At 33.4% G+C, this 26054-nt stretch overlaps 1 protein-coding gene across 3 annotated transcripts in view; it reads right to left on the bottom strand.

Moving 5' to 3' along the window:
• The window catches only part of CDH19 (cadherin 19), a 102068-nt gene extending 99736 nt beyond the window's left edge, over positions 1–2332 (bottom strand). For all 3 annotated transcript variants that reach the window (XR_750453.2, XM_010386337.2, XM_030926212.1), the window contains exon 1: positions 2148–2332. The gene's annotated coding sequence lies outside the window, so the exon portion shown is untranslated. The remainder of the gene's footprint in view (positions 1–2147) is intronic.
• Between the last annotated feature and the right edge of the window lie 23722 nt (positions 2333–26054).

Here is a 26054-nt window from a genome sequence, read left to right on the forward strand (position 1 = left end):
TAGCTGTATTCTCTCAATTGAAAGGTGGTGAGAGTGGGTAAAAAAGAAAAACAACTCTTTAAGGGTACAGTTTATCTTATTTTGTTTTGATTTGACTTTAAAGTGGCAAACATCTTTTGCAAAGACACCCATTTTGTAAATCAGGGCTGTCTTCACCATTGACAGAAAGGATTCCTGTGAGATTATTGTTAGGCTCAATACTAGTTATATTTCAACCTCAATCTGTTTCACCAAAGCAAAGATACAGGTGATAGAAGATCATGGATGTTAAAGGAAATCATCATGACAACAAATTCTTATTCACCAGCATGGTTCTCAAACTCTTGATTAGGAGCAATACATTCTCATGTAAAACAAGGTATATAGAAAGATCAATATCTCCTTGTAAACAGTGTAACATATTTGTTCCTCTTGCATTACTACTCACTAACATGCTGAATACTGCTATATAATGTTTTAAACATATATTTAAGAGTACATGCTAAGATCATGCATGGCAAAAATGGTCAGTTTATATTAAGTTATAGATGATCATGTATCAGATTATATGTAGCTCTGTTACGAGAAATTCCTGAAAGATGGATCTGGTTTCTTAAGAATGCATAGGAGGCATCTCTGCACATCATTTTAAAGCATCTTCAATTTATTATAATGTAATCAAAATGTGTTTTTATGTTTCTTGAGGAAATGTACCTTACAAACATTCCAAAGTGAAAAACACAACAAAACAAAAAATGTGAGTAGAAGACATATGATTTTAGATATATGCAGATGTGTGTGCCTAAAATTTTAAATATTTCACTGGAGAATAAATAATTTACTAATGTGTGAGCCTGTAAAAATCGGATATTTATATAATGATACAAGCATTTCATTCACTTTTAGAAAGACTTGGTGAAGTGGAAAACGTATGTAAAGGAAAGGAGAGCTGGTGGTTTCTAAATGACATAAATTGATTGCTTAAAAATTTTGAATAACTGTAGACAATAATGAAATGCTTACTCCTTTTAAAAATAAATTTGTTAGTTACTTTATTTGGTCAATATAAATGTTCACATTACATTGAAATTTAAATTCTTTCAAATTAAAAATTAGAGTAAGTATGCATGCTGCTGATAATTATAATATTAAGAATTTTAAAAAAGAATATATTAATGCATATGTTACTTAATATTGTAGCTACATCTAAACATAAATATATATTACTAAATTTTCAAATATTTTATCTAAATAATGTCTTTCTTACAGATGTATCAATTCAACAAATGAATTAATAGAGCTAAAATATAAATTGACATAATCTGAAGAAAGCCTTTGCCATTTTATTTAGGTATTTTTTGTTGCTAAATTTTTCATGTGTTTTTATATTTAATAGATTTATTAAATCCCTTTGGTAAACTTATTCTGAAATATTTTATCATAAATATTAATTCAACTAAAATTACATGTACCAAATTAGATTTGAAACAGTATGTCTTTTACAGTATCCATTTTCTTAATTTACACTTTTCTTAATTTATACTATCTTTCATATTTGAGAAGTTACCCTTTGTTATGTATAAATGTTATAATACATATAGGCAAATTAATATGTGTGTACAAATTTAGACGTATATGTGTTTTTATTCATATTAATGCTAATATTTTAATTTTATTGGAATTATAATATACTTAAACTTTTTCATATTTATTCTGTATATAAATTTTTTTCTTCATATACTTAAGAATGACAACTCTAGTGTTCATATTACCTGATATACATGGTAAATACATGATAGATAATAAATAAAACCCTGAACAAAGAAAAAAGTGCAAAGAAAGAAAGACATGCAAAGAAAGATTGATTCATTTCTTCTAAGAAACTGTAGAAGTTTTTAATATTCTAACATAGGTGTAACCTCCCCCCCCACCTCAACAATCTATTTTACAGAGACAGAGAACTGTTCTCACAAATATTTGTTTTGAGAAAGTTCAGTACACATCATGCTTTTAAAAATTTTTAGAATATTTTCTCTATTTCCTATATAAATATTTTCCTTAATATTTTTAGAATATTTTCCTAGCAACAACTTAAGTACTTTTTGACCTATTGACTCATTAAAGATGATGCATGTAGTTTATAATATGCCTGATTATCATAGTCTTACCTTTGTAACTTCAACTTCTAGGAGTTCTGTGAAAACTGAACAGCAAACTTCGTGTTGGACACATGAGGAAGAGTAGGAAAAACTTTCTTCTTTTGGCTTCACAGTCTTCTCAGCAAACTCTCGATGTGCCCCATTGCCCGGAATTACAGACGCTTGTGCTTTTAGTACCACAACACTGTCAGTATGTCACTGCTTACTGAATGCTATTTTGGGTTCTCTGAGTAGAGTCATAAACACTGAGCCTTTTGTGCAAAATATCATAAGGGCACTCTGATGCTCGTTCATAGTCTGGAATTAAAATGCAGACAGCTAAGCAAGTAGTATGAGCTGATTATCTTTTTTTTTTTTTTTTTTTTTTTTTTCCCTAACAACAAGCAAAAACAAAATAAAGTACTTATTGGCCTGAGTTGATAAAGACAGAATTCAACTTACATACAAGAATTTTGTAAGTAGAGAGGACATGCCCTCTGTTTGGGGATTAGCTGATGAAACAAATGATCAATTTAAAGCAGACACAAAACTTACTAAAAAGAGAAATGATTTTCCACTGTGTGTCTACGCCTTCTGGCTATTTCTTAACTCGGTCAGTTCTCCTCAGAAATCAAGTAAAATACATAATGAGAGAGCAATGTCTAAATTTGAATAAGTCCTTTTCTTTTCCTTGGTTTATTATTACCTAAAATGTTTTGTTTTATTTTATTCATGTTTATAATTAGATTTTGATATAAGCTATTGTTATTCAATATAAAATACATATGTATTCTCTATGCTGTTTACTCAAGCTGTTATTTAGTTAAAAATCATTTTTGAACCAAACTAGAGAAACATTAAAATATGAAAATTTTCTTAAATTATACCTATTTAAAAAAAATTCTATGTAGGTCAGGATTATTCAAACATCCTATTAATTCTGATAGATATTTTGGTCACTATCCTCTTAGTTTTTTCACTTTCTCTTATTCTTTGAGGAAAGAAATGGCAAAAGCTATATGGGCAGTAAAGTAGTTAGGATACACAAGCACACACATATACACACATGTACATGTGCACACACATACACATACATATTCATGCACACACATGCACAAATGCACATCCTATGAGGTTGTGAATGTTAGGAGGAATCAATAATTTATGAATAAATATTGAAGAGATGAACCTGGGAGAACAGATCTGTGGATAGCAGGAACAGGATAATGTGGAAAGTTTTTTTTCAGGTTGAAAAAAAAACATTTCTAGGTGTTTCAAGGTGTTAGTAAATAGGGAAAAAATAAATTTTACAAAGAACTTCTGAAGTATTCTTATATATTTTCCCCTTCATATTTTTTACAGTATCAAAAAAGGTGGAGATACCTGTTTAAAATATTTATTTACATAATTCACTGTTCTATCTATGACCTCATCTAGGATTTCTGTAAGAATCTAACATTTTATGAGATGCCAATTTATACCTTGATGTTTATAAAATATCTAGCTGCACTTAGGATTGCAACCACAGTTTATAGCCTCAGTGTACCCGTAAACATGATGTCCCAAGGGCTTATTTTAGAGCCTAAGGGAGCAAAGGTGGGTCAGCATTTGCTGCCCTGATTATGACAGTACCAATAAAGGGCAATGAGTATTGAAACCACACTGAGAGAGGATTAAATTGTCTAAAGAAGGTACAGTGTGAAGCTACATGTTTTATGTAGAATATCATTAACAGCAAACTGATTTTATTAAACAGATCATCTATTATCAAACACGTACAGGCACTAGTTGCTGTACACTACTTAAGAAATGCATACCCTTCCTGGAAGAGGATATAAGATGAACAGCCGATAGCCTAGGATCCAGCAAGTTTCATCTGCTATGCCACAACCAAGAATGCAGACTTGGCAGTACTTGGACTGGTCATCAGGTTAAGCTTAGAGATTACTTCTACATCATTTTCTTTATAGCAGGATAAATATATTTGACTATTCTTTCGTGTATGGGGAGGGTAATGCATAGTAATTGGAACATGACTGTATAAGAACAGAGGCTCGGGCGCGGTGGCTCAAGCCTGTAATCCTAGCACTTTGGGAGGCCGAGACGGGCGGATCACGAGGTCAGGATATCGAGACCATCCTGGCTAACACGGTGAAACCCCATCTCTACAAAAAAATACAAAAAACTAGCCGGGCGAGGTGGCGGGCGTCTGTAGTCCCAGCTACTCGGGAGGCTGAGGCAGGAGAATGGCTTGAACCCGGGAGGCAGAGCTTGCAGTGAGCTGAGATCCGGCCACTGCACTCCAGCCTGGGCGACAGCGCGTGACTCCGTCTCAAAAAAAAAAAAAAAAAAAAAAAAAAAAACAGAGGCTCAAAATTAAATACACTACTATCCATATGTGAGTCAGAGTTATACTCAGAGTTATCTGAGGTCCCCACAGCAGTAAACATGTGGCAGGATGGACAATTCCTGAAACACAAGCGGTGTTTTATAGCTGCACAGTGACATTCTGGTCTGTTTTCACATGCAGTCTGAGGGAATTCCACAGATATCACCTGGCAGCAGGCTAAGGAACAGAGCTTGCAGTTGCAGAAGCCAGGATTTTATTGAGTTACTCTAAATAAAAATTTGAATCCAAATATTATATTTCAGAGCCATCAATTTTTAAACCAGATAATTAAGAAATGTATATCTAATGACTAACTGCAGACAAGACTGGCTAATGAAGTTTGAATCTAACTCACTGAACAGGCAGAAATAGAAAGTCAAACATTATGCAAGCTCTGATCTGTCCTTTGAAAATAGACATTTAATCAGAAAGTTTAAGTCTATCTACTTTATATCATAGGAGATACATGTGCCTTCAATTAGATACTTAGGTTTTGTCCAATCAGATTTGGTCAGGATAGCATAATCTAAGGACTACATCCTTCTCACATGGTCTGGAAGCATATTAGTTCTTAAAAATATATTTAAGTTGTTTTGGTAAAAGCTTATAATATGTTAATACAGAAACATTTAAAACAGGTATTTACTGTATGCTATCACTATATCAGTGAGAAATCTATTGACTAGCAAGCAGATAGCAAAATCAAACAAAATCAAATCCAAAAATGAATAGAATAATGAAGAAATTCAATGTATACATAGAGAAATAAAGTAGGGTTAAGGGTTAGTTGATCCAGTGGCTTCCTCCTGCAGTCAGTTATCTAGGTTCTTGGGCTCTGTTTGGTTTTCCAACTTTTCCTCAAAGCCCTCAAAAACACTGGCACTTTTGTCTTATTCATCAAAACGATCACTTGTCCTTGTATGAACAAAGAATGGCAACAAGAAAAGCTCAAAATAATTGTCATTCCTGAACCTGAGAGAAAGAATTAGTTGGTAGAAAAACAGATTCATTTCCCCAAATTAGAGTGGAGTGGTTGAATCTAGTTGATAACCAACTAAATGTCCAGTGTTCACTTTAGATATTCATGTAAAATAGCTTTTAAAATGCTGAAAATAAAAATAATAATTTTCTCCATGGATTGCCATTAAATGATATTCTTTTCCAACAGTCCAATTTGCTGTGTTTTCCATTCTGTTTTTAACATTGAACATATATCACAATGATAAATATGGGGAAATTTAAAAATGCACAATGATAGAAGAAATAATAAACAAAATACTCACTAATCTATGTACTTCTAACCATGCTAAAACACTTTGTGTCAAAATTACACAAATTTTGTTCAGAGTAAAGAAATATTGTCTTGAATATGGCAACAATTGGTATGGTTTGGAGATTTATCTTTTAAATTCTAGTTACAGTAGCCACTTGTCTAATATAATAAAAAAATTTTATTGTCATATGTATATATATCCTTATTTTCTGATTTTTGAATTCATTTTATTCTTTTTCCTTTTTTCCCTTTTTTTTTTTTTTTTTTTTTGACGGAGTCTCACTGTCACCCAGGCTGGAGTGCAGTGGGGTGATCTCGGCTCACTGCAAGCTATGCCTCCTGGATTCACACCATTCTCCTGCCTCAGCCTCCCAAGTAACTGGGACTACAGGCACCTGCCACCATGCCCGGCTAATTTTTTGTATTTTTAGTAGAGACGGGGTTTCACCATGTTAGCCGGGATGGTCTCGATCTCCTGACCTCGTGATCTGCCTGCCTTGGCCTCCCAAAGTTGTTTTGTTTTTATTTTCTCAGATGACTTTTTTCTGGAGCACTATATTGAAGAAATATATATATATATTTATATTTATATATTTGCCAAGTTGCAACATAATCTTCATGATAGAAGAAATCCATTATAGTAATTAGCAATGAATAAATGCACAAATAACAAATATGCTCATTAGAAAAATAATTTAGTAATTGTCAATACACAAACAACTCCAAATACTTAAGTTCAGACATAAACATGTAGAGGTATGTCAGCCATGTTTTCTGTTTGTATTACCAGACTTTATTAGAAACATCTCACCTAGGCACCAACCTCTCTGAAACTGTAGATTAACTTTTACTTTTTCTTTCACAGGACAGTATTAATATGAACATTTAATTTCTGGAAGAGTTTCCATGCTTTTATGAAATTTTGGTTACTTATTAAATTTATAGATCATACACATCAGCATTATAAACATTCTCTCTGGCATCATTTAAAATTGTAATATTATAAAACATGTGAAGTTATCTATCATCTATCATCTATCTATCTATCTATCTATCTATCTATCTATCTATCTATTTCTCTATCTATAGTCTATCGTCATCTATTATGTTTATGCAATGCATTGCTCTATGAGTCAAAATGATGCAAAGACAAGACTCTGACCAACCATTTATTTGACTACACATGGTTGACCAGCATCTTGTGTTTATATCATTATAATACCTAGTCTAATGTATTACATAAAGTAAATTTTTATTTAATTAAATTTTTATTGAGACTTGAGAAATCACAGGGTTATTGTAGTAATGTAAGGGAGTTACTTTGTACTGTTCTTGACAAATAACTTCTATATTATTACTACTACTAAATAATAATTGCTATTGTTACTATGCTTAATGGTAATAATAAAGATAGTAGTAGTTGGTAGAAAGATGAAAATAATATTTCCAATAAAATAATAGATTTAAATCAAAACAATATATTTAAATAATGCATTAAAATAATACATTAAAATTAAAATAATTGATTTAAATCAAAAGTAGAGAATAATGCAGTATTAATATATTAAACAAACATAGTGTTTCAAACTATTTTAAACTCCACATTTTTGTAAAACTGTGTCTATGTATGTGTGAGTGTATATATATATATGTATATATTACATACCACCCCATATATATACACATATCAAACCAATCTTATTGAGCTTTTCTTCTAGTTTTAGAGTTTCGGGTCTATGTCTAAGTCTCCAATTCATTTTGAGTTGATTTTTGTATAACGTCTAATTTCATTTTTCTGCATGTGGATATTTAGTTTTCTCATCAACATTCATTGAAAAGACTATCTTACCCATTATGTGTTTTTGAAATATTTGTTGAGATTCAATTAACTGTTAATGTGTGGATTAATTTCTGGGCTCTCTATTATATTCCATCAGTCTGTGAGTCTGTGTCTATGCTCATACCATGCTATTTTGATTACTGTAGCTTTATAATGGACTTCGAGATCAGGTAGGATGATGCCTCCAGCTTTTCTCTTTTGTTCTCAAGACTGATTTAGTTATTTGGGGTCTTTTTTGGTTCCATTCAAATTTGGGGGTTCTTTCAATTTCTCTGAAATATATCTTTGAAATTTTAATAGGGAATATATTGAATCTGTAAATTATTTTGGGTAATATGAATATTTTAACAATATTAACTCTTCTCATCTATGAACATGGTGTTGGTCAACAGGCATATGAAAAAAAAAAAAGCTCAATATCACTAATCATCAGGAAGATGCAAGTTAACAGCACAATGAAGTGTTACCTCAGACCTAGATTGGGTTAGGTTAGATTGGCCATGAAAAAATACAAAAGATAAAAAGTGTCAGTGAGGATGTGGAGAAAAGGGAACTTTTGCACACTCTTGGTTTGAAAGTAAATTAACTCAGTCATTATAGATTGCAGCACGGAAGTTCCTCAAATAACTAAAATTAGAAATAACATATAGTCAGCAAACCTAGTACTGTGTCAATAGCCAAACAAGCAACAAATCAGTATGTGGAGGAGACAGCTGCACTCCCATGTTCATTGCAACATTATTCACAGTAATAAAGGTATAGAAAACACCTAAGTGTCCATCAGTTGACGAAAGCATAAAGAAGATGTGTTATACATACATAATGGGATAATATTCAACCTTAAACAAAATCCTGTCAACATGGACAACGTGTTGGCAACAACATGAATGAGCCTAGGGGACACTATGTTGAAACATGCCATGCACAGAATAACAAATATCCTAAAATATCATTAAATCACAGGATATAATGAGGAATCTAAAAACGTGGAATCTAAAAATGTCAGACACAGAGGCAGCATACAATGGTGGCTATCAGAGGTTTGAGGTGGGGGGATTTGGGAGATGTTGGTCATTTTTTTAATTCATTTACAAAGCTGGAATATCCTCAAGATATATATTACATGTTATGGTAACTATAGTTAAAAATAATATATTGTATATATTATTAGAATTTTTACATTCTCGCCACAAAAAAAATAGGTAGGTGAAGTAATCCATGTTGATTAGCTTGACTTAGCTATTTCACAATGCTTACATACATCAAAACATGTTTTATGCCATAGTTATACAATTTTTGACATTAAAAATGAATAAATTCGTTAATATAATACTCATACCTAATAAAAATAGGTAATATATGCTTCCCCCCAGAGAAAAGTTCAACATATTTTTACATATTACTTGGTTTCTCCTTTTGTTACTTTTCACTATTTTACTAATACAAAAGATAGTTCATGTCGGTACCATTTCAGCAAACTTTTATAGCACCATGAAACTGTCTTAAAGGCAGATTGAATTCTGCTAAAACTCACTGTTAAGAAATTTAATTTGAATGAACCACTCTACCTTATTAGTCCCATTGTAGGGACATTTATTGTGTCCAGGTTGTATACCTAAATTTAGTTTGGTGATAAATTTGGGATCTAGAGCTTGATAAGCTAAATTGAGATTATGTATTTGTAACCAACTTCACTGAGGTAGCTGAAGTTCCCAAACATTTTATCATCTGTTTTTGTTATCTAAAGCAAGACACATAAGAAAAATCTGTCAAAACATAAAACAAATTAATTGTTATTAATTGAAAAGAGATAAGAGGGGTAACTAAACTATCAAACATCACTGCATTAATGCAATAGCAATAGAGAAGACGGAGCAACAGAAAGAATAAGGAGGCTGGAAACAGATTTATGCACGTGTGAGATACAAGATATGACAAAATTGGTGTTTCAAATAACTAGGGAATGGTTAGTAATAGGAAGAACATCTTCTATACTCACAATTTCTTACACCAAATTTTTTCACACCAACAACTAAATTTTTTTTCCAAATGAGGATACCAAATGAGGGTCCAAAAATTCCATTTAATTTTGACACTATCTACATGGAATTAGCTTCAGACTCACAAGTAAAGTTTTCAGTCCCACAAGACAGTCCCCACTTAAAACTGTAAATCATCACTCCTGGGCCTCACATACTTGTGACCACCTTAGCTGCAAATCACAGATTCCCACAACCTACTCTTCATGTTCAATAATTTGCTATCATGGCTCAAACAACTCCGGGAAACACTTTATTTACTGTTACTCATTTATTAATGAATACAGATGAACAGCCAGAGGAACAGATACATATTATGAATTATGGAAGAGTCTTGAGCACAGAAATTTGTGTTCCCTTGGAGTTTTAGGGTACCCCCCTCCCAGCATATGGATGCGATCACCTAGAAGCTCTCTGAACCCCAGGGTTTTATGAAGGTTCCACTATATAAGCTTGATTGATAAAATCACTGACCATTGGTAATCGGACTCATTCTTCAGCCCTCCTTCATGCATCCTAGAAGATCTTTTATAGGGAAGTCAGGACTGAGACCAAATAGTATAACAAAAGAAGCTTTCCTCTTTATTGTACAGGAAGTTACAAGTGTTTTAGAAACTCTGTGTCAGAAACTGGAGGGAAGATCAAATTTCTTATTATAGCATAGTTTGGTCATTTAATAAACGATGTTTGAAAAATTATGGTAGAAATCTATATGGAGAAAAATGCATTTAAATTTCTGCTTTATATAGTAGCAGAGAAAATTCAGGCAGATAACATTTTAAAAATAAATAAAAGTGTGAAGAAAATATGAGTTCATATTTTAAAAATACTGGATATGAGATATGATATCTAGGACTGACACAGATGACTGGGTACTATAAAGATAAGCAATGTTTTTTTATTTATCCTAATGCTATCCCTGCATGCGGGGCTTAAAACCTAGATGAGGAGTTGATGGGTGCAGCAAACCACCACGGCACATGTATACATATGTAACAAACCTGCACATTCTGCACATGTATCCCAGAACTCAAAGGATAATAATAAAAAAAGATAAGCAATGTTATATTTTTTACTATAGAGAAATTTAAAATGGCAAAATAAATAGAAACCATTAACTTAAAAGACAAGTGTCTGAAAAAACAACAAAAATACACAGACCAGCCAAAATTGCATCTGTCATCTGTAAGTACACCCAAATAAGAAAATCAGAAGAAAATAGTAGCAGAATTGAACAATGATCTTCAATAAACATATTAATATACCTTCAACACAAATTATAGTAATTTGAATTAAAAACAGTAACTAGTAATTTTATTTCAAGTTCCTTCTACAAATTACAAAGATTGACAATATTTTTTGTTGCCAAGGGAGTAAATATACACTTCTGTCATAGTGGTGATGAAAGTTTTGTGGAAGACATTTGGACAGTAAAAATTTCACTAAACTTTCCTATAGAAATAAAATCTATTATAAACCCTATGTAAAAACACATTTATTCCAGCATTTTATTAATATAGAGGATCCAGTCATAATTAAAATACCTATCAATAAGGAAATATAATATATGCATTTATGTTTTGCCCATACTGTGGGAGCCTAAGATGCAAATAAAAAGACTGAGGTCATTCCATGGGCACTGACATGGAGGGCTACCTTAATAACAACTACGCAGTATTTGAGAAAATAACTCAAACTTTCAGTGGCTTATGTGGTGGTTATTTTTAATGATAAAACATTACTGGTGTTGTGTGTGTGTGTGTGTGTGTGTTTCACTCTTGTTGCGAAGGCTGGAGTGCAGTGGCACCATTTCTGCTCACCACAACCTTCACCTCACAGGTTCAAGAGATTCTCCTGCTTCAATCTTCCGAGTCGTTGGTATTACAGTCATGAGCCACCACACCCAGCTAATTTCCTATTTTTAGTAGAGATGGAGTTTCTCCATGTTGGTCAAGCTGGTCTTGAACTCCCAACCTCAGGTGATCCACCTGCTTCGGCCTCCCAGAGTGCTTAGATTACAGGCGTGAGCCACTGTGCCTCGCCTGGTGCTTAATGTTTTAGAAAGACTCCTTTAAGTGACCTGGCCCTAAGAGTACAAAGTTCTGACCTGTTCCAGGACCTGGGTAACTCAGAGCAAACAACAAAAATAAAAAGGGAGCAAAACAAATCAATCTTAAAATAAAATTTTAAAACTATAATGTCACTTACTTCCAATTATTTTATTATCTGTGATGATAAACCAATAATTTTTAAAATAATTTAGCATATTAAAATTTACTGATGTTTCACTGATAACAAGAAGGCAATAAGCCCTTCAATCATTGTACCTTTCCTTTCATTGTCTTGTCTACTGTACATGAGATATTAATTAAGTTTCCCTTAATATTTTATTACCTCATGGACATAAAGAAAGGCAGGAATTCATAGTCCTTAAATCTATCTTGGGTATTGCTGCATTCAGTTGGACTTTCTAAGGTAGTTTGGTGCTATATGACTTGCTAGTCATCAGAAAGCTAGCATAGAGCTGTCATATAGCACAGATCTGTTTTTTTGAATGCATATATTTCTATCTTACAAACACAAAACAGGATAAAAGTTATTTGCATATCTTTAAAACAGGGTATTAAAATTGATAACTCAAAACTATAAATCTATATATTTTGCAGACAATATTAAAGTGAGAATAGGAAAAAAAAATTGGCCAGGCGTGGTGGCTCATGCCTGTAATCCCAGCATTTTGGGAGGCCAAGGCGGGTGGATCACCTGGAAGTCAGGAGTTCAAGACACGTCTGGCCAAAATAGTGAAACCTTGTCTCTGCTAAAAATACAAAAATTAGCTGAGTGTGGTGGTGGGCGCCTGTAATCCCAGCGACTTGAGAGGCTGAGGCAGATAATTGCTTGAACCCAGGAGGTGGAAGTTTCAGTGAGCCGAGATCGCACCACTGCACTCCAGCCTAGGCAACAGAGTGAGACTCTGTCTCACACACAAAATAAATAAATAAATAAATAAATAAATAAATAAATAAATAAAATAAAAAGTAAAAAGTTCCAGGGTAACAACTCCCAATGTTGAGCTGACCCAGAGAGGCATTATAAAGTTTGATTTCAGTTAAAACCATTTTCATGTTATCCTTGTCTCTGGATAAATCCTAATAGAGTAGGATTTTGGAGAAGATCATACCTCGAAACACTAATTTTCAGATAATAAAATGTGATTTTCTCATTTTATATAAAGAAAATTAATTATGACAGAGAATATAAAGAACTGTCTTGAAAGCAGTTCATGTGGAAAACATATGTTTTCTAGCAAGCTATTTAATAAATGTCAATGGTCTTATGAAGCTAGCAAAATGCATTAATAGAAATACATTGAACTCAAATTCCTTAGATGTAAGAAGATGTAGAACGATTACCACGTAAAGAGAAGTTAGACTTTCTTTATATTTTCCAATTTTTCTGTCTTGCCATGAATAATATTTTGAGAGGACCTGATCACTATTCTTTTCATCACCAGATATTAGCTCTCAGCAGCCATGATTGGGATGTATAAAAGCTATGCTTAGCCATAGCTGATGAAATTAGAGTTTGACGTCTCTCTCTTAAATTATGAGTTGAATGTGTTAAAACCTAAGTGATAGACAATATTTTATAAAATTTTGCATATTCTAGCCTATTTAAACAATTACCAATACCCAGGAAGGTATTCATTTCTTCTTCTTATTTTATAAATATGGAGAGTGAAATTCAGTGAAGTTCAGTAACTTTTCCCAGGGCCCTAAATCTGAACACTCTTTTCTCCATATCCAAAACACTTATCTTTTCAGCAGTATCATACTAAAGCTTTATAGAAAGTCGTCAGAGCCAGCTGGCTTGTTTACTGCTTATTGAAACATCCTGTTTAAAAACATGTCAGCAGTTATTTTGAGTACAAAATGTAAGCATCTTTTCAATGAATGAAAATTTAAAAACTGATTGTTGTGGCTGTTCTTAAAATTGAAATAATACTTAAAGAAGAAGAGCAAATGTGACATATATAGATATCACACATAACCATGTACAAATTACCTACCAAATTGCCTTAAAACTTAAATGAATATATTGTCTTAATTATTAGTGACATATAATTCAAATCCACTAAAATTAAGTTGACCAAAATGCATTATCTAATTGTCATTTGATAAAAAAAATTAACTACCAAATACAATACTCAATATTATTTATATTTTCATTATGTTTTAAGTATTAATATAATTATTTTTCTTGACCCTAGAAAACTACCGTTTAAAAGAGAAGAAGACAATGTCCTAACACAGTATAGCACTATAGCAATTCCAGTATTGCTGCCAACTTATTAACTCACTAATATAATTAAAATGAATTACTTTTTTTACCCCAAGGTGGTGGACTAGATGCTTTTAGCATGCCTCAGTCACTTGGAAATACCAAAATCGTTCATAAACATGAATTATTTAGCTTTAATTTAAGAAGTATTCATGAATGGGAATCCACTGGTACCATGAAGAACACCCCAGATTCCCAGGAGTAGGATGCAGATAAACAGTCCCCATGACATTGTCCAGCTGATAAAAATATCCTGGAGCAAGGGCACCCGCTCCACTCCACAGCTAAGCAGATCTCCAGGCATTTGGAGCATCCACTCACCTCGACCAACAGCCTGAGCCACCCCACCCTGTGCAGAGATTGTGGTGCAGCAGGGCCTTCTCTGCTTGACACCTAGCGAGATCTCAGACATTGTGGTGAAGTGGGGCCCTCTTCACTCCACACCGAGGCAGATCTCCAGGTGTTCAGAGCACCTGCTTGCCCAGATTGGTAGCCTGAGGTGCCCAACCCTTACTGCACAGAGATCATGGTATAGCTGTTCCCTTTCCACTCCATGCCCAAATATATCTCGAGGCAGCCAGAACACCCTTTCCTTTGGATTACCAGCATAAGTTGCCCTGCCCGTGCTGTACAGAGATTGTGGTGCAGTGGAGCCCTTTGCATTTCATACCCAGGCATATCTCCAGACCCCAAGAGCACCCATTCTCCTAGATTAGGAGTTTAGGCTGTCTGCCACCTGCCAGTGCAGTGGACTTGGGGCCAAGGAGTTTTCCCAGCTCCACATCTAGGCACACCTTGGGTGCTTGGTGGTCACCCACTGGATTCTCTCTCAGTGCTGATGCTAGTGCATGATCTCAGGGGACCTGTAGGCGGGCCTGCCCAGTCCAGTCCTGCCCACCTTATGCCCCACCACCTTATGCTGAGCAGGGAACTCAGACCACTGTGTACTGCACTGATCATCCCACTGACTGAGGCAACAGAGACCTTCACCTGGTAAACAAGGATCAACTATAAACCCAGCCACACTGGCAGCAGTCGGCTCTTACATATAAGTGCCATTTACTGACTTCCAGGTGGAACCGCACAGCCCTATATAAAACCTCCCAAAAGAAGTCCATAGGGCAAAAGCGAAGCCAAAATACCCTACCCAACATTGTCTTCAGTCACACCCCGTAGAGAAAGAGAAAAAGAAAAAAGAAAAAAAACGCATCAAATAATATTATATAGAAAGGAAAGGAAAAAATCCTACCCACACAGAAAATAATTACAAAAATTAGAAGTGCTAGTATCTTCAGAGGAAGGAAACCAGTGAAATAATTCTGCAACCATGAAAAACTTGAATGTAGTGACACTACCAAAGGATCACACTAGCTCGCTAGAAAGGGTTTATAAACAAAATAGAAACTCTGAAATGACAGATAAAGAATTCAAAGCATGAATTGCAAGGAAGCTCTATGAGATCTAAGACAATGTTGAAGATCAATACAAAGAAACTTCTAAAGAAATCCAGGAAATAAAGGAAGAGAAAAGCATCATAAAAAATCATTCAGAGCTTCTGGAAGTGAAAAATTAACTTATGGAATTTTAAAATATAATAAGAGCTCTCTAAATAGACTGGACCAAGCAAAACAAAGATTCCAGAGCTTGAAGATCAGTTTTTTAAACTAACCTAGCCTGACAAAAATAAAGAAAAAAATAATTTACAAAATAAAATATATCAAAGATAGTAGAACAAAGAAATAAATAAACTTGGAGTGGAACAGAATGAAATTGAGACCCAAAAATCCATACAAAAAACCAATGCAACCAAAAGATGGTTTTTTAGAAGGAATAAACAAGATCAACAGACCGTTAGCTAGGTTAATGAAGAAAAAGAAAAAAGATCCAAATATGCAAGATCAGAAATGACAGAGGTGGCATCACAACTCATCACACAAAAATATAAAAGGTCCACAGATGTGATTATTTACACCTCTATGCACAAAAGCCTAGAAAATCAAGAGGACGTGGACAAATTTTGGAAACACATAGCCTTCCAATATTAAATCAGGAAGAAAAATAAGCCTGACTAGACAAATATCAAATTATGAAATGGAAGCAGAAAACCACTAACCAAGAAAAGACCCAGATCAGATGAATTCACAGCCAATGTACCAGATGTACAATCTACCAGATGTACAAAGAAGAGTGGGTATCAATTCTACTGAACCTACTTCAAAAAACTGAGTATTGACCCCTTCCTAACTAATTCTATAAAACCAGCATGACCATAATACTAAAACTCAGCAAAGATCCCCCATCAAAAAATAAAACTACAGGTTAATATCTCTGATGAACCTAGAGAGAAAAATTCTCAGCAAAATACTAGTAAACAAAATGTGATAGCACATCAAAAAGTTAATTAGGCAGGATTGAGCAGGCTTCATTCCTGAGATGAAAGGACAGATCAACACATGCAAATCACTAAATGTGATTCAGCACATAAACAGAATTCAAAACAAAAACAAACACAAACATGATTTTCTCAATAGATGTTGAAAACGTCTTTGATAAAATCCAGCATCCCTCCAGTCTTTGATAAAATCCAGCATGATGAAAACCCTCAACATAGTAGAAATCAAATGAAAATACATTTAAACAATAATATAAGTCACCTATGACAAACCCATATCCGGCATCATACTGAGCAGACAAAGCTGGGAGCACTGCCCTTGAGAACTTGAACAAGACAACAATACCCATTCTCACTGCTCCTACTCTACATAGTACTGGAAGTCCTTGCAAGAGCAATCAGGCCAGAGAAAGAATTAAAAGGTATACTAACAGGCAAAGAAGAAGCAAAACTGTCTTCTCTAACAATAAAATTCCATACTTAGAAAGCCCTAAACATTCTACCAAAAGGCTCCTGGAACTGATAATGACTTAAGTAAAGTTTAAGGATACAAAATCAATGTATAAAAATCATTAGTATTTTACACACCAATAACGTTCAAGCTGAGAGCCAAATTATAAATGCAATTCCATTTACAGTAGCCACAAAATAATTAAATACCTAGGAATACATCTAACCAATGAGGTAAAAGATCTGTACAAGGGCAATCATAAAACACTGCCAAAGGAAATTAGAGATGATGTAAACAAAATGAAAAAAAAAAAAAACCAAAAAAACAAAAAACATTTAGTGCTCATTGATTTGAAGAATCAATATCATTAAAATGGCCATACGTCTCAAAACAATCTACTGATTAAATGCTATTCCTATTAAACTTTCAATTTTTTTAGAGAATTAGAAAAAAATTGTAAGTTTAATATGAATCCCAAAATAACCTGAATATCCTAAGTAATAATAACAAAAAAAAAAAAAAAAAAAAAAGCCAGAGGTGTCATATCACCTGATTTCACACTGTACTATAAGGCTACAGTAATCAAAACATCATGGCACCGGTACAAAAACAGACAAATAGACCAATGGAGCAGAATGGAGAACCCAGAAATAAAGCCACACACTACAGCCATCTGATCTAACACAAAGTTGACAAAAATGAGCAATGGGAAAAGCACTTCCTGTTCAATAAATGGTGTTGGTATAGCCATATGCTATACCTAGGAGTACAGTTGATGGGTCATATGATAAATCTATGTTTAAACTTTTAATGACTTGCCAGAATATTTTCAAAATTTAATGGTTGTATCATTTTTTATTCTTGGCAGCAGAGCTTGAGTGTTTCAATTTCTCCATAACCTTTGTAAAACATTATTATTCATCCTTTTATTATAGCCATCCTAGTGGACATGTGGTGGTATCTCATTGTCTTTTCAAGTTGCTTTACTCTAAGAACTAATGATGTTGAACATCTTTTTATATTCTTATTGGCAATTGGTTTGTCTTCTAGATACATGTCTATTCAGATACTTAACTGCTGTATTTAATTAGATAAATTTTCTTTTTCTTATCAAGAATTCTTTATATATTTTAGATTTCGGTCCCCAATGAGATATATCACTTGAAAATATTTTACCCTAGGTTTTAATTTTCACTTTCTTCATAATGTCATTTGCAGGCAAAATTTACTAATTTTGATGGTATTATCCAATGTTTCTATTTTTGTTTATTTGTTTGTTTTCTTGCTCTTGTGCTTTTGTTATCATACTTAAAAACCCTTTGCCTAACTCCAGGTGGCAAATATTTACTCTAATATAATACTTTTATAGTTTTTATGCTTTTAGCTCATATATTTAGGTCTAAGATCCATTTGAATTAAGTTTTCTGGAACTTTTGCAATTGAGGCCCAACTTCACTCTTTAGTAAAAGTTAATCCAGTTGTTCTGCATCATTTGTTGAAAAACTTATTCTTACCCCATTGAATTGTTTTTGTTGCCTTTAGAAAATTAATTGAATATAAATTTGAGGGATTTTTTAACAGATCCTCAATTCTAGCCCATTGATTTCCATATGTCATTATTTCAGTACTACACTGTCTCCATTTTTGTAAAGTTTGAATTCCAGAACTGTAATGCCTCCAAATTTATTCTTCATTTTTTAATATTGTTTGGACCTATTAAATTTTCTTTTAAATTTAAAATCATCTTCTCAATTTAGGCAAAGAAGCCATCTGGTATTTTAATAGGGATTTCACTGTTTCTGTAAATCAATGTGCTGAGTATTGTTGTCTTAAAAATAGTATGTCCCAAATCATGAACATAAAATATCTTTAGATTTATTTAGGTCTGCTTTAATTTTTTGACATATATTTATACTCTAAAGTATAGCTTTTAGAGTATAAATGTTATATGTTAAAATATAACTAATATTTTATTTTTATGGCATTCTATGGAAAATCATGTCTTAATTTTACTTTCTAATTGTTTCTTGTTAGTATATACACATACAGTTGGTTTTTTATATAGATTTTGTACCCTGAAAGCCTGATGAACCAGTAGAAGAAACTGAAGGTGATGTGACATACATTAGTAATATCTTAATAATAATACAATTAATTTTATTCATGATTATTGTTTTCATGTGGATTGAAATTATTGTATGGGATCACTTGCTTTCAGACTAAAAAGTTTCTTTAGACTTCCTTATACAATGTAACAGATTCTCTGAACTTTTGTCAATTATCTGTTAATTTTTTTCAATTTTGTCTCAATTATTGGAGAAGGTCAGTATTTCATGTTTTATTTTTAATAGTATTACTGGATATAATATTCTTGCTTGGCTGCTTTTTAATTTTATTTTTCTGTCTGTACTTTGAATATGTCACTACCTCTAATCTCTACTATTTTTGGTAAGAAGGCACATGTTATTCTTATTGGGGTTCCTTTGTCATTGGTGAGTCATGGCTGTCTTGTGCTTTCAAGATTTTGGTTTTATTAACTTTCAGTGTTTTCCTATAGTGTGCCATGGGTGAATTTCTTTGCTAGTGGAATTCTGAGAGTTTCTTGTTGGTATATATTCATGTTATTTATTTTTTCCAATCAGGGATTTTTCAGTCTTTATTGCTTCAAATATTTTTCAGCCTAATTGTTGTCTCCTCTTCCTTTGATACTCCCATTTACATATGTTGCTTTGCATTGTGGGGGAGCCACATGTTTCTGAGGCTCTGTTCGTTTCTTTTTATTTCTTTTTCTCTCTGCTTTTGAGATTGCATAATTTTGGTTCTTCTCTTTACAAGTTTATGGATTTTTATTTCTTACAGCCCACATCTACTCTTGAGGAACACTAATAAATATTTTATTCAATTTTTGTAGATCTTAAGTCCAGAGTTTCCATTTGGTTCTTTTTTTAAACAAACAATTGCTCTCTCTTTAATGATATTCACTATTTGGTGAGACATCGTCATTGTACCTTCCTTTACTTTTTAAGATTCATTGTCATTATTTCTTTGAATATCTTTTTAACGGCTGTCTTGAAATCTTTGTGTGTCTGCTAATTCCACCATACAGTCCCTGTCACTGGCAGTTTCTGTCACCTGTTTTGTTTGTCTTCACTTTCCAGGTACTTTTCACACTTTCCTATTTTTAGGCATGTTTATTGGTTTTGTGCTAAAAACTGGACTATCTAGATAATACGTGGTAGTAATTCTTCACACCAATCTTCCACTCTTTTTTTTTTTTTTTTTTGGCTTGTTTACTTAGTTACTAGGTTGGACTATTTAGTGAAAGTTATTTCCCTACAACAGGAAGAGTCTGATGTCATTCATAGCACAGCTCCTCTTGGCTGTTTATTTCCTTGAACTCTCTATTAACCTGTCTGCCTCTTTTGATAATACACCCAGCTCTTATCTTAGGCTCTGCTAACTGTCTGCTGACTGTGCTATTGCTTTCCACTAAGTTCTTGGAAATGAATTGTTCTATAGTCTTACTCCATTAAATTCCAGTCGCTGTGCAGGATTATCTGACATGGCCAGGCCTTGAGGTTTTCTTAACCCTAAGAGGAATTTTCTTAGCTGTGACTTTACCTGCTTATTACCAATCAACTAGCTAATTTCTTGTTGATCTTCTTGCTTTCATGGAGCTGCCAGCCTTCATTTAATTTCTTACCAACAAAGCTTACCTTGTTTCTAAAGTGAACCTATGTTTCAACCTTATGACATCTATTTCAAAAATAAATCAGTAACTATGATAAGAGCTTCAGAACTCTCTGCTTGGATTCCAATATATACTTTTCATGGATATAATCATTCCATTTTCTTGGTGTATATTGTAGAAGTGGATTTTTTACAAGATAGGTGTGTTTTTAACTTGGTTAAGACTGCCAAACAATTCCAATTTTCAATGTATCATAGTTTCAATTGTTCTACATTCGCACCAAAATATAGCATCCTCTATAATTTTATTTTAGTCTTTTTGTGTATGGATAGTAGTATCTTACTGTCATTGTGATTTAGATTTTGTGACCTAGCTAATGTAAATGAGTAACCTTTCATATGTTTATTGGCCGTTGGTATATCACGCAAATTTGCTTAATAAAGATTCTGCACATTTTTTATTGATTCTTTTGCTTTTTATTTTTATTTTGTAGATCTCTAAGTATTCTAGATATTATCACTATTGCTGAATAACTGCATTGCCAGAATCTTCTCACAGCCTTGCTGCCTTGCTTTTTCAATGTTTTGTGCTGGCTTCTAAGGACATTAAAATATTTAATATACTGAGTCCAATGTATATGTTTGTTTGTGTACTTACTTATTGTTATGGTTATTGCTTCCAGTACCTTATTCAGAATCTCATCCTATGAAGAGTTAACAAATGGGAACGTGCATGTGTATATGTAGACATGTGTGTCTACATATACATGATTGCTAGAAGCTACCTTTATTTTTTGTTTAAATTTGAATCCTTCTGGAATTTGTTTTTGACAATAATGTACTATGTGTAGAAGGTAACATTATTTTTTCTCTCATATAAATAGCTAATTGACCTAGCAACTTTCACTGAAAATACCATAATTCTTCCAAAAACTGCGAAGTTACTTTTGTTGTAAATCAGATGACGGCACTGTTTCTGGACGGTACATTCCATTTGTCTTTTAACGTCAATATCTAGTTCATATAGATTGGTTTGTTTTGTCTGTATTTTTCAATCCTATAAATTTTTTAACATTATAAGTAACTATTCGTTATAAACTGTACATTTATATTAAGAAAATGTAAGTGATTGGGTTGCTATTATCTTCTTTAGGTTTCATGCCTTTTTTTTTTTTTTTTACTGCTAGGTAGTTAGAGTAATGACTAATCATTAAAGATTGAGCTGCTGAATTGTCCACTTAGGTACTTCCCATTGTTCATTTCTGGATGATTCATATTTGATTCATTATAGCAGCAAAACTATGAAAAAGCATTCTTTAGCTTTGAAGCTTCTCATCCTGAAAAGCTTCTGAATTTGAAAAAAGGCCTAAGAAATGGACAGTGTTTTGAGCCCTTCAAGTCTTCTAGTGAGGTCCTCACCTATCCCTGCAAGATTAACAAGAATTCTGCTACTTTTTTCCTGCCCCCTGCAAAAGAGGTTCTTAGCCTTTTCCTCTTTCACTAAAGATGAAGCAACTATAAATTACACATGAAACATTATTTATAAATAAAAGATGTTCAAGACAAAAATTTAGTTATTTTCTTAGTTTTTTAAAAATTCTAATCTACTTGTAATATGCTTTTCTTCTTTCTAAGAAAACCGTCCTGTGTGGTATATGATAATCTCAGACCATACCAGACATGTTAACAGAAATAGACTATAAAACACTGCAAAAATCTCAGAGTGAAGATTGACAACCGATTTGGTTAAGGTAAAATAATAACTCAAGTCTTTTTTCAAATATAAAATCAAATATAAATTTAAAAGCATGTATACGTTACCTAAAAATAATTTTCAATGCACTTTGGTCAACCAATAACTATTTAATATTTTTAGGGATTGTAAAAAGAAAAGCAAGCATAAATTAGGCTATAGTTATACAATCTTATTTTGAACAACATCCAATGTGTTATATTCCTGTATTGTGTTCACAAGTATATTAGTTAGGGAATTTTTGGCAATAGGCAATAGATAACCACCCCAGAGAAGACTTACGCTAGAACGAAGTTTATTATCACATGTGTCAAGATATCTAAAGTTAGGGCTCTTCAGTACACTGATGTGATTTAGCCCTCCGTCCTTTCCACTTTCTGCTCTGCCATCCTCAGTATTTTACTTAGTCCTGTCAACATCACTGAATCTCTGTGATAGTTTCAATTACCCTTTTCTCACACAACAAGTTAACGAAAAGAATATGAGTCATCCTTATTATCTTTTCGAGAATGGAAACTATAAAATAGACACTGCTTGCATCTTCATGGACAACTTACATTTTAGGGTCCTTTACACAATTAGATCTAGAAAAAGACAAAGATCAGCACAGCTGGAAAAGCTTAGAAAATATTCACAATAGTTCCACAGAGAATTCTAGCCTTCAGGAAGCATAAGACTATTAGATACCTGAACAAAACTGTAATTCTCTGTCAAGGACACAGGCAATATATATGGCAATTAGGTAAATAGCCACGATAAGTAAGGGATCAAGGTGATATAAATCAAAACAATGTACAATATAAGTGAAAAAATGAGATTATGTAGACCTAGCTCATCAAATATTATATAAAGTACAAACACATTCATAACCCAATATTATTTTAGGCTTACTTCAAAAAACAGAATGCAGCAGAAAGTGTAAATATGAATATAGTACTAGCCTTGTCACTTGGTAACTTTTATTCCAAGTAAATTATTTAAACTTTCTGAACCTTGGAATTCAGATTTCCTGAAACAGAATAATAATCCTTGTTTATTTGTTAAGGTTTCTGCAAAAAGCAAATGTAGTAGCTAATGTAATCATGCTGTGAAATGGTCCCAGATAGATTTGTTATTATAAAAAAAACATGTAGGCTGGGCACAGTGGCTCACTCCTGTAATCCCAGCACTTTGGGAGGCTGAGGTGGGTGGATCATGAGGTCAGAAGATAGAGACCATCCTGGTTAACACGGTGAAACACCATCTCTACTGAAAATACAAAAAGTTAACTGGGCCTGGTGGCATGCGCCCATAGTCCCAGCTACTTGGGAGGCTGAGGCAGGATAATCATTTGAATCCAGGAGGCAGAGGTTGTAGTGAGCTGAGATCATGCCACTGCACTCTAGTCTGGAGACAGAGCGAGGATCCATCTCAAACAAACAAACAAACAAACAAACAAAAGCACATGTAGAGGACATATTACATATAAAAGAGGGTATAGTTGCCATTGAGGAATGTAAAAGATATTAAAAATACTATACTATTTTAAATAGTATCAAATGTAAAATATATCAAAAATACTGTTAGAGAAAATATTTACAAACTATGCATTTGACAAAGGTCTAATATCCAGAATCTATTAGTGATAGTTTGGCTGTGTGCACACCCAAATCTCATCTTGAATTGGAGTTCCCATAATCCCTGTGTATCATAGGAGGGACTCAGCAGGACGTAATTGAATGAACGGTGGCAGCCACCCCCATGCTGCTGTTCTCATGATAGTGAGTGAGTTCTCCTAAGATCTGATGGTTTCATAATGGGTTTTCCTCCATTTTGCTGGGCACAATTCCTTCCTGCTATCATGTAAAGAAGGACATGTTTGCTTCCCATTCTGTCATGATTTTAAGTTTCCTGAGACCTCCCCAGCCCTGTGGAATCAAGTAAACCTCTTTCCTTTATAAATTACCCAGTGTTGAATACGTTCATAAAGCAGCATGAGAACGGATTAATACAATAAGTTGGTAGCAGTAGAGTAGGGTGCTGCTCTAAGGATACCTGAAAATGTGAATGTGACTCTAGAACTGCATAACAGGCAAAGGTTGGAACACTTTGGAGGGCTCCAAAAACAGGAAGATGTGGGAAACTTTGGAACTTCCTAGAAATTTTTTGAATGGCTTTGACCAAAATGCTGATAGTGATTTGGAGAATGAAGAACAGGCTGAGGTGGTCTCAGAAGGACATAAGCAACTTGTTGGGAACTGGAGTAAAGGTCACTCTTGCAATGCAAGAGACTGGCAGCATTTCACCCCTGCCCTAGAGGTCTGTGGAACTTTGAACTTCAGAGTGATAAATCAGGGTATCTGGCAGAAGAAATTTCTGGCAAAGTATTCAAGAGGAAGCAGAGCATAAAAGTTTGAGAAATTTGCAGCCTGATGATGCTAGTGAGGCTGCAGAGAAAAGGAAATGTTTACACATGTTTGATACGAATGTAAATTAGTTCAGCCACTATGGAAAGCAGTTTGGAGATTTCACAAAGGAATTAACAGCAATCCTATTACTGGGTATATACCCAAAGAAATTTAGATCAGTTTCCAAGAAGATACATGCACTTGTGTGTGTTCATCGCCACTTTATTCACAATAGCAGAGACAGGGAATCAGCCTAGGTGCCTGTAAGTGGTGGATTTGATAAAGAAAATGTACGCATACCCTACACATACCCTGTGGAATATTACACAATCATAAAAAGAATAAAATGTATTTTTCAACAATGTCAATGAAACTAGAGGACATCATTCTAAGAAAATTAATGTAGGAAAAGAAAACCAAATACTGTGTGTTCTCACATATACGTGGGAGCTAAACACTTGAACACAAACATGAGAACAACAGAAACTATGGACTTCTACAGGGGGAAGTTTGGTTTGGGGAAGGGTTGAAAGTCTACACGTTTTGTATTATGCTCAATACTAGGGTCCAATATACCCATGTAATAATCCCACACATGTACCCACTGTATCTAAAATAAAAACTGAAAATCTTAAAAAACATCAGATCATGGGAAAATTCTAGAATGCAACATTCTTTTTATGAACTGTACTATACTCTCCTGAATATTGCTAAAGTGCCCTGAAATATAATCATGTCTCTGAAACGTTTCTGTATTCTATGGAATATGTTGCATATACCTATGAAAAGAAAAATCCTACTTAAATAGGATATATTTAATTATTGGAAATAATTAATTTTGAATTGTTAATGTTTTAATGCTAATTAAATTACAATCTTTATTCACATCAGGGTATGCAAACTAAGACTCACATGCCCAAATTCACCAAGCCTTCTATTTTCATAGAAAAGTTTCTTAGACTCCAGCCATTCTGATCTGCCTACCTGTTGTCTGTGTTGTCTGTGGCTGCTTTTGTGCTACCATAGCAAACTAATTGGGAAAAACACTCTTGGTCTACAAAACCTTGGTCTACAAAACACTTTTGGTCTACAAAAGCCATTTATGGGAAAAGTTTACCAACTTATGCTTTATAGTTGATGTAGTTACCTTTAGTTAATATTTTAGCATAGGTTACTTGAAAGTTGAATTATATATGTGATCTATAAAATATACATAGAAACACACACATAAGTACACAAACACAAATCTATGTAACAGAAATCATCTTGTTCTACATTATCTTGTCTGACAATGAGTCAATTAATTAATAGTATTTAATTAAAAATTAAGTTTTTAAAAAAGATACTTTAATATTTTATATTTAGTTAAATGTATACATGCA

Source organism: Rhinopithecus roxellana, chromosome 21 (genome assembly GCF_007565055.1).
Source record: "Rhinopithecus roxellana isolate Shanxi Qingling chromosome 21, ASM756505v1, whole genome shotgun sequence".
NCBI classification, from domain to species: Eukaryota; Metazoa; Chordata; class Mammalia; order Primates; family Cercopithecidae; genus Rhinopithecus; species Rhinopithecus roxellana.